Source organism: Rhipicephalus sanguineus, chromosome 2, assembly GCF_013339695.2.
Source record: "Rhipicephalus sanguineus isolate Rsan-2018 chromosome 2, BIME_Rsan_1.4, whole genome shotgun sequence".
Lineage (NCBI taxonomy): Eukaryota > Metazoa > Arthropoda > Arachnida > Ixodida > Ixodidae > Rhipicephalus > Rhipicephalus sanguineus.
In genome coordinates this window covers 119988168-120004757 of record NC_051177.1, presented here as the reverse complement: position 1 = coordinate 120004757, position 16590 = coordinate 119988168, and the positions used below count along the sequence as shown (strand labels likewise).

General features: G+C 45.0%; 1 non-coding gene across 1 annotated transcript; it reads right to left on the bottom strand.

Annotated features, from left to right (window-relative positions):
* Nucleotides 1-16130: 16130 nt before the first annotated feature.
* On the bottom strand, nt 16131-16203 carry Trnak-cuu (transfer RNA lysine (anticodon CUU)). The gene has a single exon. It is a non-coding gene; the product is annotated as a tRNA-Lys (tRNA).
* Nucleotides 16204-16590: the final 387 nt, after the last annotated feature.

The following is a 16590-nucleotide window of genomic DNA, read 5'->3' as shown; positions in this document are numbered from 1 at the left end:
CAACCGCTTCGACTTTGTGAACGTCTGGTACGCTTGATTCTGAAGCGTACGCTTCGGCCACGCTCTTTTTAGCTGCTTCCATGGCTAGCGCTCGTTCTAGGCTTTCTGGAATGTTAGCTTGTTATCCTCCGTAAATAACACGCGCTGTATATCTTCTCGGCACAGACCACAGACAAAACGATCCCGCAGTGACTGATCGAGGGCGGATTCAAATTCGCATGTCGGTGCCAATTTCCGCAACTGCGCAACATATTCCGTAATTGATTCAGTCTCAAGTTGCGATCTTCTGTGAAATTTTGAACGTTCGCTAATGACCGACGGCTTCGGTGACAAATGGTCACCAAGAAGTTTCTTTAATAACTCGAAAACTTTAGCTGACGGCAATTCCGGCGCGGTCAATGACTTGAGATAGACTGTAAGTCTTTGGGCCTATGAGGCTCAAAAAAGCGTGTACCTTGTCGTCCTCGGGGATACGGTTGACCTGAAGAAATGATGACAAGCGTTCCTCGTACGACGGCCAGTCGCTTGTAGACTCGTCGAACGGCTCGATGTGTCCCAGTCGACCCACGACTTGCGTCACTACCCCCGCCGCCGCCGGACCGTCCATTTCCATGTCAGCTTGCCGCAGAATTGGTCAAGGTCCCATACTCGTCGCCATTGTCGTGTTTCGTCAGGGAGTGGAAACCGCCGCCGAAGGAATGCGGGAGCAGAACTGAACGTGGTTTATTCCATGCCAGCGCGCAATGGAATGCGCTTCGCGGCTGCATGTCTGGGTTTATATAATGAACGGTCGCGATAGTCGAGCCGCTGTTATCGCTCTATGGCGATGATAACATAACAGGTTTTCGCAGTTCTAAATGTTCGTGCGGGTCTAGCCTGCGCCTGAGGCGTCGCGACCATTGGAGGTGGGGGCCCTCAGTGGGCGGCGACCTATATACATACATAAATGCAGCCCCTCCTTAAAAATGGAAGGGGGGGGGGGGGCGAGCCCCCCTGACTTAAAGCCTTGCTTGTATTCATGTATTACTGAGCCTAAAAAGGAAAACAAATCACATTCGGGGCCATAAAAAGTTGAACTATTTGTTTACTACAAGCGGTCGGCACAGGCCGCTCGAGACTTCCTGTGTCGCGCGCCCTCAGGCGGACACCGTTCTCTTCTTCGTCAGCGATGCTGCTACAACGTCGCCCTAACTCCGTCAGCAGCTTGTAGCTTCGACTAGCATTGTTCCTTGCCCCCGAGGCGGACGCCAGCCGATCCATGGCTCGGAGTTCAACAGCCGCGCTAAATCTTTCGTCCATTCGGTCTACGGGCCGTTCTCACGACGCCGAAGTCAGGTGTACAGCCTTTGCACGGCACGGTGGCATTCTTTCTCAGGGATATCAGAAACAGATTCAGCTGGCTGGCACCTCGCACAGACAGTCTACTCGGACACACCCTTTGCCCTAAACATGGCGAATTCTATCCCAGAAGTCTTTGCAAATTTGAAACTGACGAAAAACCCACCGCCAGGTGGCGTATTTATGAAAGGGGTCTATACAAAGGAGCTGGGAGTGGTGGGTGGGGGGGGGGGGGGGCAGTGTTAGAAAATAACAAAAGCGCTGGAGCACTGGACAGGAGTGTGGAAGAATTTAGAGGAAAGGAGAAGACAACCTCCCGCAGGGTGTCGGAACGAAATGTTTTTCGTTTCGGTTTTAGTTTCGTTCCACCGCAAAACGTTCCGTTCCGTTTCTGTTCCGGAACGAAAACAAAATGTTCCGTAACGGTTTTTTTTTTCTGCAGAAATTTGAAGTAAAGGTAATCATAAAAAAAACATTGGATTTGTGATGTAGTTACTTGCCCTCCTCTTAGGAAAGTTGTACAACGGCAAAACACGTTATTCAGAGGAGCGGAAGTAACTGTACCACGAATTCCTACCAACTAGCACAAAACAGTATTAATTTCAAAGTAATAGCGTTTATTTTCTCGCAAGACAAATACAATTTTTTTAGTGGGCTCAATGCTTTGTGTCAAGGGAGTGAGCACGATCTCAGAAGTAGCACGTCATTCAGTGTACTCTCTGATGTCCGAGACCGATGTTCTGATAAAATCATCGCCAGGCCTGCACGGAACACGCAGCACAGTCACAGCGAACTTCTGGAAGAGCGCACTTTGTAGAGCCCGTTGTAGAGTCTCTTGCGACAACTAATACAAGTACACATGCAAGGTACCCACTACGACATAAACCATCGTAATTCTTCTGAAGTAGCGAAGTTTCCACTATACAATTTTTCTTCATTTTTCGGAGAATCGTGGTACCCGCTACACGTCTGTAAGGCATGTGCACTTTGAGCTGTGGCTGATGATGATGAAGAAATATGGCTGAGCAATTTGCAGTGGGTGGGAAGCAGTGTTGCGGAATGGGAGCCTCCATGCCATTCCAGTTCCACTCCGGGGAATTGAAACTTGCCGCAGTTACATTCCTTTCAATTCCTCGGAATGAAATAAACTTAGCCCATTCCCACTCCGGGATGGCCGGGCAGTTCACTTCCATTTCTGTAATTTCTCAACGTACGAAAGGCATCTTGATAGTTTTATCGAGTTAAGAATGAACGCCCCATAAAGCTGATGCCATCAGATGCATTAAGAAATGCAAAAGTACGCAAAACACGTTACCAAGGTCGAGGGATAGTAGTTTGGTGACATCTCGTGCAGTACAACCACCCTACTAATTCCCATAAGGGCAGTTCTTCCGCTACCTATAGTATTTGCATGGTCAGCATGTTTGAACGAATGGTGATCTTTTAATAATGTTTAAGCTTAAATGTGTTAATGCTAAAATGCCGACATAGCGTATATTTATGCTGAAGAAAGTAGCATTCAAGAAGACTAAGCAGTTTTGCCACTCGTCTGGTGCGGTCGAGAATATGGAGAAAACTAAGATTTGGTCAATGGGGAACAAAACCCTCCAAAATGTCTGTTATTAGTGGGAACAGTGCACCGCTCGAGTATCTTGTGCCTTTGCCTCAAAAACGGAACACTGGGCCGCACTGCTCTTCAGCACTGACGCTTGTCAAGCGCGCCTCGCAAGCATGGATGAGGTCAGGAGAACTTTCTGTGTTCGCCTGTGCGCAGGTATGCAGTCTCTTCCTTGTCGCAAAGGTTATTTACGTGTCTCAGGTAATAAACTGTTGGAGAGACAAAGATCAGGCTGTGCATAGAGTATTCGCCACTTTCTTGTGGGGGTATCAATGCCAGCCAACGCTCAGGGGTATAGTTTGTTTCTCCCTTCAGTATCTGCTCGGATAATGCATTTGTTTGTGCACTAACTTATGCCTCGGTTTGTAGTAGGCGCGTTGCTCATAAATGTACCGTGTTTGTAATCAGCCAAGCCATTTTAAAAATACTGCTTTCTTGTTGGCTCTGACTAACTAATGCTCGAAGTTTGAAAAACAGCGCGTAGACTAAAATGTGCTCTATTTTCGGAAAAAGACGCAATTCCTTCCCCATTCCATTCCGTGCAAAAGGCACTTAATTTCATTCCCATTCCATTCCTCCAAGCGCTGTCCCCATTCCATTTCGGGGTCGCGAAAATGCGGAATGATTTCAGAGTCATTCCAATTTTGGAGTGGCAACTCCGCAACACTGGTGGGAAGCATTAAACCACGCACTTTGCGCTGTTAGCATTGTGTGACGAACAGTTCTTATTTTACTCTTCCGCCACGCTATATTACATATGTTAACACGATTCCTTGCCCGACATGACGCTTGCATAGAGTATTTTTGCGAAGGAGTCAAAGGCACCAGCATGGCACATTTTAGCCCATGCAGAGGGCGTGCATGGGTTAAAATCCCATACGATCCTAGAAATTTGTTTCTCATTCAATTTTTTCTTATTTCACGCGATAGTGGTCACGGAAACCGGCGGTAGAGGACAACAATGGCGCCAAAATGAGTTGTTGTGATCTCATACAGCTTTCGCTGTAACAAACTTCAGCGCCGACAATGCTCTACGCTGGCCTGCGACACAGGCGCGCAAACGTCCACTTGCGTTATTATAAACATCTCCGGTTGCCACTGTTTTCGTTTTTCGCACAATTTCAACGTATCTTTGATTTGGAATTTCCGCCTGAGGTACGCTCTAATACTGTACCCTGAGATTTGCTCACATTGTACGAGCTCAATTCTTCCTGATTGCGAAGTTTTCTCGTGAACCGAAAAACGATTGAAAATATTTCGGTTTCACTCCGGAACGAAATAATATATAAAGTTTCGGTTACGTTTTCGTTCCGGTCAAAAATATCGTTTTTTTTTTTCGTTTTCGATTTTCGTTCCGTTCCGACACTCTGACTTCACGAGAAGTTTGTACCCATTCACAACACCGATCTCACAAACCGGTCGGTGCCCGGCGGCACAGGGAATCGAACCAGGTACTTCCCTCGTTGGAAGCGAACGCTCTAACCACGTAACCACCGCTGTGATACACAAAGGGAGCGAGTGTGGCGCGGCGTTGTCGAGGAAAATAGGGAGAGTAAAATTAACATAGAATAGGGGAGGAAATAGAGAGAAGTGATTCACTCAGAAACAAAGCCACAATATTATCTGAAACCCTTGCAGGAACACAGATCAGTGCCTTCAGGAAAGGGGAGCAGGGGATAGGAGACAGAACAGAGAGGAGAGGGTATTCGGGTGTGAAGCACGCAGGCGTGCTATCCTGGACACTGAAACTCCTCCATCTTGTCAGATTTCGTAATGGCGGCACTTTAATATATTCAGAGAGGCCATAGCAGGCCTCCGGGCAAATCAGGCTGGGCAAATTGCGGAATTCGACAACATGGCAGAATTTGACAATGTCCGCAATAGCACCCCAGTGTGCGAACCGCTGTTGGTTACGCGGCTGCCCCAGGTGGTCAGTTCGCAGAGTTGAGCTGAGGTAACAAGCGGCGTTCCGCTCTCCACTTCAGCCTACTGGAAAAGCCGAATAGCGGCCAGATTGTCGTATCATGAGCTGAATTATCGCAGGTGTGGTCAAGCTCTTGCAGCATGAATGATGCATGACCTCAACACTACACTTGCATCATACACAACTCCAGCAGACACCACGTAGGAATTTTTCAATTCAATTCAATGTTTTTTATATTTTAAAGAAAGAAAGGAGCAGTCCCAAAAATAAAGATACTGCAGTGAGAAGCTTGACGGGGTGACAGCCCCCTTAGGATGACAACAACAGACAGTGCGCAGGACAAAAAAAAAATAGATTTAACGAAAAGGTACACAAGAAGTAATGATAGACGCTAGCGGAAGATTGTTGAACATTGGTATAACAGAAAACTTTGGTGTAAAAACAGTTTTAGCTAGATGAAACAGATTACGTAAAATAATGACAATGGTGAACTAAGGCAACATAAATAACCATCGCGAACATTGAAAGGATTTGTACAAATAGAGTCTAATATTATGAATAGTGCTGTAGGCTGTGCATATGAACATATCACGAAGCTCTTTTAATGTTAAGTTTGCAATTTCAACACCATTTTTTGTTGCAATCGGTTTAACAGTTATGGCAGCTGGTAACGGAGCATTTGCTTCCCATAGTTTACGGTACGACTTCATGCTACTTCCCACTGCTCTGGTTTACTTGTGTTGTATACAACTGCGTTGGTCTGTTTTGTAAAGCGTTGTCCTGTTTTTTTTTTTTTTTTTTTGTGTGTGTGTGTGTGCATCGTTTGTAATAACAGAATAACCTGTATTCAGGAAGTGATAGAAGTCTTACGATGGGTAATTTGGAAAACAATTCAGCTCTATGTGACATATAAGGCATCTTACAAGTTAGTCTGATAATCATCTTTTACAGTAGAAATAATTTTATAATACTAGCATTTGTGGTTGTGCCCCACACAAGAGGCCCATACTTGAGCGGAAGAGAATAACGAGTTATGAAGGAGTAGATTTACGATAACCGGAAAGGTTCCACAGTTTCGCTGCAAGAGTCCAATAGTAAGTGAAAGTTTTTTAACCAAGAAATCAACGTGTGCATCCCATGACATTGTAGCAGAAAAATAGATGCGTAGAATTTTGAAGGACTGAATGTATTCAGCTCATGTACCATTGATAAATAGCGGATGAATGAGACATTCTCTATAACGCGGATGAAACATCAAAGCTTTCGTTTTTGCGACATATAAACCCAGTTGATATTGTATGGACCATTTCTGAATTAAATGAAGAGTATAGTTTTGCATGAGTTACTAAGATACTAGCACAGCGACCAGGGAAGAAAATGCTCGTGTCATCAGCGTAGATAACGTACTTTATCGTCTGGTCAACGCTGACAATGTCATTAATATATAAAAGAAAAACGGGCCTACGATGCTTCCTTGAGGTTCACCTAAATTAATCTGTCTTGAGGAGATTCATATCCGTTAATTTCTACATGTGAGTGGTGCCGTAGGTACGATGATAATAAGGAGTGGGCGTTACCCATAGTACTATAGTGATGAAGCTTCTGGAGAAGAATCTGATGACTAAGGCCATCAAAAGCCTTCGTGGAGTCTAAAAGCGCACCTAACACTAGGTTATGATTTTCAAAATTTTCACGTATATAGTTTTTTTGTGCAAGAAGGGCAAGCTCTGTTGATTTTTTTTTTTCTAATCCATATTGTACTGGGTTTAGAATCTTATATCGGTCAACGAACGATGAAAGTCGTTTAAGTATTATTTTTCTAGTCCTTTTGAAAAAACTGGCAGGATGGAAATAGGACGATAATTGGAAAAAACGTTTATATCACCTTTTTTTGTAAATAACAGTTACTTTCGCACATTGCATTTTACGTAGGAACACTCCAGTTGTAAGGCTTACATTAAAAATGTGATCTAAGCAGTTCGATATTATGTCGATAACATATTTAACTGGTGTGATTTGTATTCATGATGTATGAGGGATTTACTGTTATTGAGTTTATAATGAAAGAAGAAACTATCTCAGCTTCACTGACCGGGTCTAAAAAAATGGTGTGCTCATTATGATAGTTTAATGCCGGGATATAGTTAATTCTTCTACAAAGTGGGGAAAGAGACAAAGAAATCATTAAATGCGTTTGAAAGCTCTGAACCTTTTAACTCGATTCCGTCTTTTACTATAGTTTCCTACGTGGTTCAAGTACATGACCAATTACCGTTTTTAATTTTTGTAGCGTTAGCTACACTTGCCTAGCCGGAGCCGATTTCGAGTGGATCCTCATGAGCCGTGCTGCGCATGCGCGAGGATTAGTGATGTCACACAGCTGGCTCACCGGAGCCGGCATCTCACGCGCTCTCCGCCACCGCCGCGCGCGGCTCGCCGCTGCTGGTCTGCGCGTTTGGGAGGAGTGGCGTCGTAGCCGCGGCAGACACATTGGCGCCGGCGCGCGCGCAGACTCCGCCACCGCCGCGCACGACTCGCCGCGGCTGGTCTGCGCATTCGGGAGGAGTGACGTCGTAGCCATGGCAGACATAGTGGCGCAGGCGCGCGCGCAGCTATTCGCCTTCGCTGTGCAGTCGCTGTCTGACACTGCGCTGGAGCCGCTTGATAGCGCATCTGACTGGCGTGTGCAGGTGGGTAACGCCATGGAGAAGGAGAGCGCAAATGCTGCTCAATGGCGCAGAAGAGCCGAGAAGCTTATCTCATCGGATCCCGAAGTAGTTGCCTGGCAATTAGCGGTTCAGCGTACGAAGAATGAACAGTAGAAGGCTAATAATCCTAGACAATCTGGAAAGCTAAGAATAATCAGCTGAACCTTTGCTAACGCTACGTATATCCTGGCATAGCCGAGCTAAGCCACTGCAAATTTTTTCCGCAACTGTTCAGAACTTCCTTGAGAAGAACTGAACAAATTGTTGTAATACTCCTTTTTTTCTAGGTGAACATTTTTGTGTACACGGTTTCTGAAAGCTTTACAGGTTTTCAGTGTTTCGGCAGACCTTACTTGAACAAAAGATCTGTAAAGTTGTTCACGTTTTCGTATTTGGCTGAGCAGTTCGTGATGCATCCGTGGCTTCTTACCCTTTTTTGACCTGCAAGATATTTTGTAGGGAAGGTATTGATCATAAATCCGCATAAATTCGCATGAAAGCTTTTCATAAGCTGCATCTGGGCCGTTTTCTTTTAAGGTAGGTCACCACCTTCGAGAAAAAATTTTACAGTTACAGTCCAAAAGTTATAATTATGGTTTAGGCTTGTAGGGCTTAGGTAAATTTTAGTTTTAGAATGATGAAACTGCTAAAAATGTAAAAAAACAAAATTTATAAAAATCAAAATCTGTCAAAATGTGCATGTTGCGCCAACAGTCATAACTACAATATTGTCACGTGATCGTGACGTCGACGAAGACAGCAGTCAGCACGACAGAGATGAAACTGTTTATTTGGCCGAACTTGTGGCCGGGGAACTGAAAATCAAACTACAGCAATACACCGATAGCGGCGAACAGAGCGTCGACTGTCGATCAACTGCTCATGGCTGGGATGCGCCGTCTTTTTATACATCACGCATCGTACTTTCCAGTCTTATCACTGGTTGTCGCGCAAGCACTGGGATAATCTAGACTATTCGCGTCCTGCGTGCAATCTTAACAAAACGATCTACTACACTCGCGAAGCTTCTCGAACACTGCGGCGCGGTCAGCGTCGAGCGTTGATAACCGCCCTTGCTGGTCAAACCCGAATACATCAAAATAAAAGAAGAAGCGGGCGTGGCAATATGGTTGGTGCGATTGAAACTTAACTTGGCAGGTACGTAGTAAGGACACTATCCTGTGCATCTAATCTCCACGATCACCCCATTTCAAATCTAAGGCGCGTTATCGTAAAAAGACTGAAAAAGTTTATATTTGACAGGTTTGTTTTCACACAATTGGCCATAGTACAAAAAGTTACCGCTCGTTTTCAATAATTCTGCTTGAATGCACAGCTCAACCTATAAAGAAATGGTACGCAAAGTTGTATGTGAAGGTGTTTATCAGAGGGAAAGTTATCACTGTTCGCGTATGTGTAGGGTGCAAAAAATTATGTTTTGAGAAAAATGGCTTTAAAGATTTGAATCGGATGTCCATATAATAAACATTCAATACGTCTGAAATTCTCCAGGATCATAGCTTGGGACCTCCTCTGAAGCAGCACATTCTCCTTTTGAGCGAGCTAAAGAACATATATTTTTTCTAGCTCGTTTTGCGTCTCCAGCTGACTCTCATCTACATGCGCACAATAGGTCCACGCTTGGTATATTGATTCCATAACTTGCGTTGATGCTTCTTTTTCGTCCTACACTTTGCCACATTTCATGGAGTACTATAACTTTCTCCTTGAAAGGCCAGAACTAAGTCCAAGAGCTGAAAGTGGTGTACGAAAAAGCACAGACAGCCGAGCGAAAACGCGCACAACTTCGTGTAGTGGAAATTTTCAAATAAATCGAAAACATCATACCCCACGAGCTTTAGAATGTACTTAGACACTTAGCATTATGTAATATGTATAAGGAAAAACATTTATGACGACATGGCAGGGACCAAGTTCACAATGATGTAAAACACAAATACTACCGTTAAAAAAAAAACACGTTGCGTATGAAATGTATGCGCAACAAAGGGTAAAGTAACATGGTTTGAAACTTGTACAGCGACGGAAGCTATTTTTGAAAAATGCATAAATATGCGACATTTCATTAGAGTTGCTGCATAATAGTTGCTACAATGTTGATAAGGCTTATCAACTTTATTTTGAAAATAAATTTTGTTTCTTTCTGCAACTGCAGCTAGTTTCTGGTTATTTAACTCCTGAGCGAGCGAGACTGATCTTGAACACCTTCACATAAACGCTCGCAGTTTTTGCGGTAATTATGTTTAAATGGAACACAAAAATATTTATGCCCAGATATTTCTTTCCGTGATTAGGCCATTAAGGCATTTCATTACTACTACAAAATTTGCGCATCTATTTTGCTACGGGAATCACGCCGTCAGTGTTACTGTAAATTTCTTGAGTTCAGTGATGCTTTCTTTGCGAATAGCGTTGATGATTGAATCTCCTATTGTGTATAATGTCACATTGAGAAAAATGGCTTCACCATGTGCCAGGGTCAGAAGACATCACATGTAACTCTACAGGCAACATTAAGCCATTATTGGCCACGAGATCGAGCAGAGTCGCCGCCTAGCGGCTACTGGCTGAAGCGCGCCTAGTATGGATTGCTCCCTGCGTCGTCTGCTAGCCACGTCGTGTTTGCATATGCGCGTACGTCCTGCACGTTCTCAAAGGGCGGTTTGTTCTGTTATGTTAGCGCAAGTTTAACTGCTCATACGTATACCTAACATGGTGTACAAAAGCAAATTGGCTTGCACGGCTGCATGCGCATTGTAATAAGATCAGTGAGTGCGACTTTCGAGAGGGCTGTGTATTGGTGTCGTACCCTTCGTTCGCCAGAATCATTTCAGTGTTGGTGCCGCTTGCTGGTTCAAGTGCGTAATGTGCGCTTGGCATAGTCCCAAACATAAGGAGCATTAAATAGTGTGTGAATGCCGCGTTTTAGCGACTCGGTGGTAAACAAAAGCGAGGCTCATGCACTTTCGCGTTGTTGTTAGGTGTATAACTGCGGCACTGTAGTTCATGATGAGCTTTAGTTGTGCTTAAGATGTCCTTTTATTGTACGGTCGTGGTCCCACTACAGCAAAATATTTCTATTAAGTGAAGTCTGACACTTCGATACTCAAACTGTCCCCTAAAAAAAAAGACAATGGAATGACACGGCAGTGATAAAACGGAGTTCCCGCGCGCAATTTTAACTTTGGGCGAAATTTATGCAGAAACACCCGTGTGCTTAGATTTAGGTACGCTTTGAAGAACCCAGATGTTTAAAATTAATCCCGACGGCGTGCCTTACATTTTTGTCGTATAATGTCACGCAAAACCTCATTCTTTTTTTTTACATTATCTTGAGCGTTTGTGTGGAGTTGTTATAAATTGATGGAAGACAGCGGACATGATTAGTTCGAGAAAAAAAAACCCTTATTCTATAAAATAACCGGACCTTTGTTGCATCACTGTCGTTCGCGTAATCAATCGATGAAAACTCTGTGCTAAACACTCTTACATGCGTATGCGTATTCGCGCGAACAGTGCTATTGAACTCATTGCACAGGAATATGGGCTGGTATACAAATGAACAAGAAGTGAAGTAAACACTTAAGTATAGTTCGGTTGTGCTACAGCAGTGCGTAGTACACAGAACACAAGCTAAACACGTACAGAGAAAGCAACAATATATATATAGTGCGTAAGCGCAGACTGTCACCCAGGGCGAGCATCCGTTTCACCTGCAGATTGCGCTTCTCTCACTAGTAATAGGAACTTTGGATGATCTTCGTGCATCAGTTCAACAATGAAGACCGTATATATTACCAGTACGCTGTAATCAACGCATTTTATTCGCCGACAGTCGGCGCAAAACTACTCACAACGAAGCGCCGCTGTGTGCATTTGTATGCGCGCCGCCCCTCTCCACACTAACGCGACGACGGTGCTGCCTCCTATAGGTCGATCTCGCGGCGAATAGCATTGATAAGGTCCGGTACATTTGTGCAAATAATTCTCGTTAAATCGGCATTTTGGGTGCAATTATTGTTTGGGTTAGAAGTTGTACGTGAAACATAAATTTGAAATTTAAAAAAATTATTGTGGCCTCCTGCAGCAAAGGCACATTGCTTAAAATTTATGATTGCAGAGTAGAGGCAGAGGTAACGTCCATTACTTTTTTTTCGGTAACGGTAACGCGTTACATTTTTTTTGTAGGTAACGTAGGGCGGTAACGCGTTCATTTTTTATAGTGTAACGTATTTAGTTACTTTGTTTCAGTAACGCCTATAGCACTGCTCCTAACATAGTACACGCTCTTTTCCAGGCTGGAAAAAAACTCCGACTTGAGGCGAACGAGCCTCCACAGTCGCGTCCTGCTCGACAATCTGGTGAGAAAGTGGGTATGGTATCTTGAATACTCCTCCAGTAACGACTCGTCCAGCGAAGACACTTCTAGTGACGACGATTTGGAATATGGGGGTGATGCTTACGACGGCGCTGCTCCTGCAGCAGCTGTCTCTTCCGGTGGAGCCAAACGAGGTTGTAGCTATGCTGACAAGTCGCCGAACCAAATTGTTTCCAATGATGCCTCACCTTCTGTTCCAGAGGACGGAGCCGGACCATCCAAACGTCAGTGACTGGACGCCTAATGAATGATACCGTGACGTGACAAACGGGTAGTGCTTGGAGCCCGTCCAGAACCTGGCGGTGTTCCTGGGAACTGCATAATCGGTGGAATACGACGACGCCTACCGAGCCAGAGCAGCGCCTTTTTCTGGTTGGCTGGACTTTGATGGAGCCGTGTTTGAACGACCACTTCAATTTCTTGATCTCTAGTGCTTATTTTTGTTCTTTTTTCTGTATTACGTGAATAAATGTGGCTTCCTTAAATGTGATAAATCGTTAGTGTTTTCTGTAACATGGCTAAGTAAATCTAAACAAAAAAAATTAGTTTCGTGACAATATCGCACTTAGAGAAAACACGTGTCACACACAAACCTCGCAACGAGACTCAATGAGGAAAACTAATTTGGTGCATCCGCTCTATACTATATAACAAAATAAATGTGATCTATTGATTAAGGAATTGGCTTAATCAATAGATTACAGAAATTAAACGAAAGGCAGAATAAATTATTCTTGGGGCTTTTTTCCCCCCAGAACAACGATATTATTCTGTCGGACGGCATAGTTGAGGGCTCCGGAAATTTGGAACAGCTGGCGTTTTTTAGCGTGGTCCTAAATCGAAGCGCACGGGTCTCTGCCATTTCGCCGCCATCAAAATGCGATTTTCGAGTCAGTAGTGGAGCGCCATAACCTCTAAACTACCATGGCGGGTCAAAACCAGAACAGAAGATTGCAACGCATGCGTAATGTGTTCTTTCGTAGCCTCAAGCCTTACTATTCAATGCACGACAGTACAGAATTAAAGACTACGTCTTAAAGGGACCGACAACTGATTTTTCTCAACCCATTTTTTTGCGGCGCGACAGAAAGCTCACCCTTCGCAGTGTTTGTAGCTGGAGTAGTTAATCCCAAAAGCACGTAGTTATTTTACAAGCAGTATTTTTTTTTGTCGTACCTTTCCTCCAGCAACGCTGAGAATTGATAGCGATGCCGCCAGCCCTTCTCTCGATTTGTGAAAGCTATCGTTGTTCTGCTTTCGCAGGAGTTCCTGTAACTATGCTTAACCACCTATTTATAGCTTTTCAAGTATTTTTGAAAATAACAAACTGTTGCAATGAGACGATGTGGCATTATACACCTTCCCTGTATTTGTACCGCGTTGTGTGCGCATGCGTCCAAGGTTGCCTGCGCCTGTGTCATGGGTGGCTTGTCCTGGCGTCGTTGCCCTCTCGATGCACGAGCCAAGTCATCGAAAACGTCACTACGCATATGCGCGGTACCCGCGCCAAGCAGCAGCGCGCGTCATTTATGAGACGAAGGGTAGGTAGCACTATATCGCTCCAAAATCTTTGCGACCTGGAAACTGCGTGCACGGTTGCATGAGCACGCTGAAAAGTTGCTCAAGACGCGCTGACGAGCATGTGATCATTACGTCACGCGAAGGCAGCGCCACTTTAATGCATACTACTAACGCATGCCTATACGTACATTTTTATGGAGTAATACCTTTTAATATAAGGAAACGAACAATATTTCAATACTAACAAAAAAATCGTCGACCGCGTACAGCGGTCACGTGGCCGGGTTCATCGGATCGTTCATGTTTTGGCCGACAGAGGCGCCACATGTCATTTTTCGCGACTTTCAATTAAGAAATTAAAAAAAGATGTATCTCTCACGAAAAAAACAGGGTTGGTTTGAGACAATGAGACGGACAATCTTTCCATCAGTGGAGCGGATTTGCATAACCTTCGTGCTTACGGCGTCGAACGCACTTGTGGCTTTGTTTATTGTTGTGTTTTGGCGTTCGTTTCGGATAAAAGAATAGACCGTCGTGAACTTCGTGACCAGATTTTAATTGGTGAGCCTAAAAAGGTTAAAGTGGTGAAGTGGAACTGCTGACTTCTGCTGAACTTCGTCTTGCGACAAAGCGGCTCCATGCCACACGGAGCCAAACGGAGACAAATCCGTGTACTACCCGTCATTACTATGCTGGCTGTAGCGTCCATGCGTTGCAGCTCCCATAGACACTAGCGCCAGAGTTCCCTCTAGTGTATTTATAGGAAACTCTATGCTATCGGCGTCAAATGAAACCCTTAACAGCGCCAAGCATTCGCAATGGTGTAGTGCGCACCCTCTTGTCGTCATGCATTGACATGCGCGCGCATCCGGTTTGGCAGCACTGCGCATATGCGCGCCTGTCCATGGTGATAAGTGGAAGGCGCGCACTATACTGTTGCGAATGCTTGCCGCTGTTTGGGTTTCATTTGACGCCGATAATACGTACGTGACGTTTTAATGAAAAATCTAAATGAAAGAAGTGAAGTTCGCGCCACTTTTATTGTGGCCGCTCAAATCACGCGCCACTCGTGGAGTGGAGCTCTTGCTGACTTTGAGTGGCTACGAAACGAACTAATTTGCGCCAGCGAAAATTCCGGGAATAATTTCGACATAGGGGCGTAGCCAGAAATTTTTTCGGCAGGGGTTGGGTCAGCCATACTGTATGTATGTTCGTGCGTGCGTTCGTATGTCTGCGTGCATTGAAAAGTTTCCGGGAGTTTGAACACCCCCCCCTCCCCCGCTCCCCCACCCTGGCTAGGCCATTTATATGGGCACATCAAGGTTCCTATTTAGGGGACGTTTCCCTAATAAGTCATAAACCACTTTTCGAAGTGATCATCGATTGAACACATTATCGGAGTTTGCTTGCCTCGCGAATCGATTGCAGCAAAATTTTGTCGAGTCCGTCATGAACGAGTTCGTCCCGACGAGCGCACTCGAAGCTGCGCAGGGAGGGCTGGCACGGGGGATTGCAGTTACGTCAGCGCGCATCATGACCTTGAGCGCGAGTGATGAAACGCGCTCTCTCTCTCTCTCTCGTCGTGATTCCTGTGCGCGCTAGTGTGGCTACAGTGTTAGCAGACTGGAGTACAGTGGAGTAGCCCCATGGCTACGACACTGTACCGAAAATAATGAAAGGCTAAGCGGTGTGGAATAACATATCGATAGCCGTATAATGGAATTTGTTTATTCATAAGGCACGAACCATGTTCATATATTACTAAGCCTAAAAACTGAAATATACCATATTCTGGGCGGTCACAACATTGAACTATTTGTTGGTGTGAACGTATTTACTGTAAGAAGTCTCGCTAGCCTCTAAAATGTGTCCATCGTGGAATAACTAACAGTGCGACAGAGTTAGAATACGGACAGAGAAGAAAAGGACACAGTGCTGAACTCGCTGTCCGTGTACTAACCTTGTTGCGCAATTAGTTATTCCACGGTGAACATCCACCAACTAGCCCATCTAGCGATTCTGCTAAAGTGTGTCATCTGTGCCATAATATGGTATGAAATCAGAGGTGCAATCAGGACCGGACGTGAATCAAAGGAGTGCGGGACGCCTCGCGTTGGGCGCTCACAGGAATACGACAAATGAGGCTGTGAAGAGCTATGTGGGGTGGACAAGTTTTGAGGTGAGATAAGCTCAGAGCGAAAATAGTTTCGAAGAGTGGCTATGAAGGACAGCATATGGGCCGAGAAAATGTTCCGGTATTTTTTGTGTAAGAGAAAGCGTTTACTCACAGCGGAGAAAAAGAACTAGGAGGCTCACCAGCAAGTATACGGCCTGTAGTTTAAGCGATATGGCAACAAAGAACGTTAAGCGAAAGGTCAGAGAGGCGAAGAGTAGTTATTAGCAGCGGAGCTGTTCTAGGTCGACCCTTTGCCGTCCGGCGTCACGCAGGATCAGAGCCAGGCTCTTCTCCTCCTCTCCTGGTCAAGTGACCTGACTCTACCTGACTCGACTCTTGCCTGACGCCCGACGGCAAAGGGTCGACTCAGAACAGCTCCGCTGTTAAAAAGATATTTCTTAAAAAGATATTTTAAAAATATATACGGCACAAAGACAAAAAAACAGCGCCCAACGTGGGGCTCGAACCCACGACCCTGAGATTAAGAGTCTCATGCTCTACCGACTGAGCTAGCCGGGCGGACAGCAAGGCGGCACAAACGCGTTTTGTCACTTCAGGGAGGCCATTCGGAGCATGGAAGGAGGGAAAAGAAAGGAGGGGGGTTGTACTGGCTGTACTGGTTGTACACACAAAGCGATGGAATTAGTAGAGAAGGGTTGTAGAAAACCCTTGTGAAAGAGCTGAAGGGACACCTTTGTGACAGCTCGCGGCCCATCACTTCCTTTATGTAAGCATCGGTCTGGGTGCCGTACTCGCAGCAGTGTCCTCGTGCCCCTTTCGTCCGGTTCTGTGTTCTGAAGGTCACCAAAAATAATAGAATGTTCTTTTTTGTGAACGGAGTGTTCACAAAAAAGAGTCTTTTAGCAAGTTACGGTAATACGGTACGCAAATACGGTAAGGCAATAC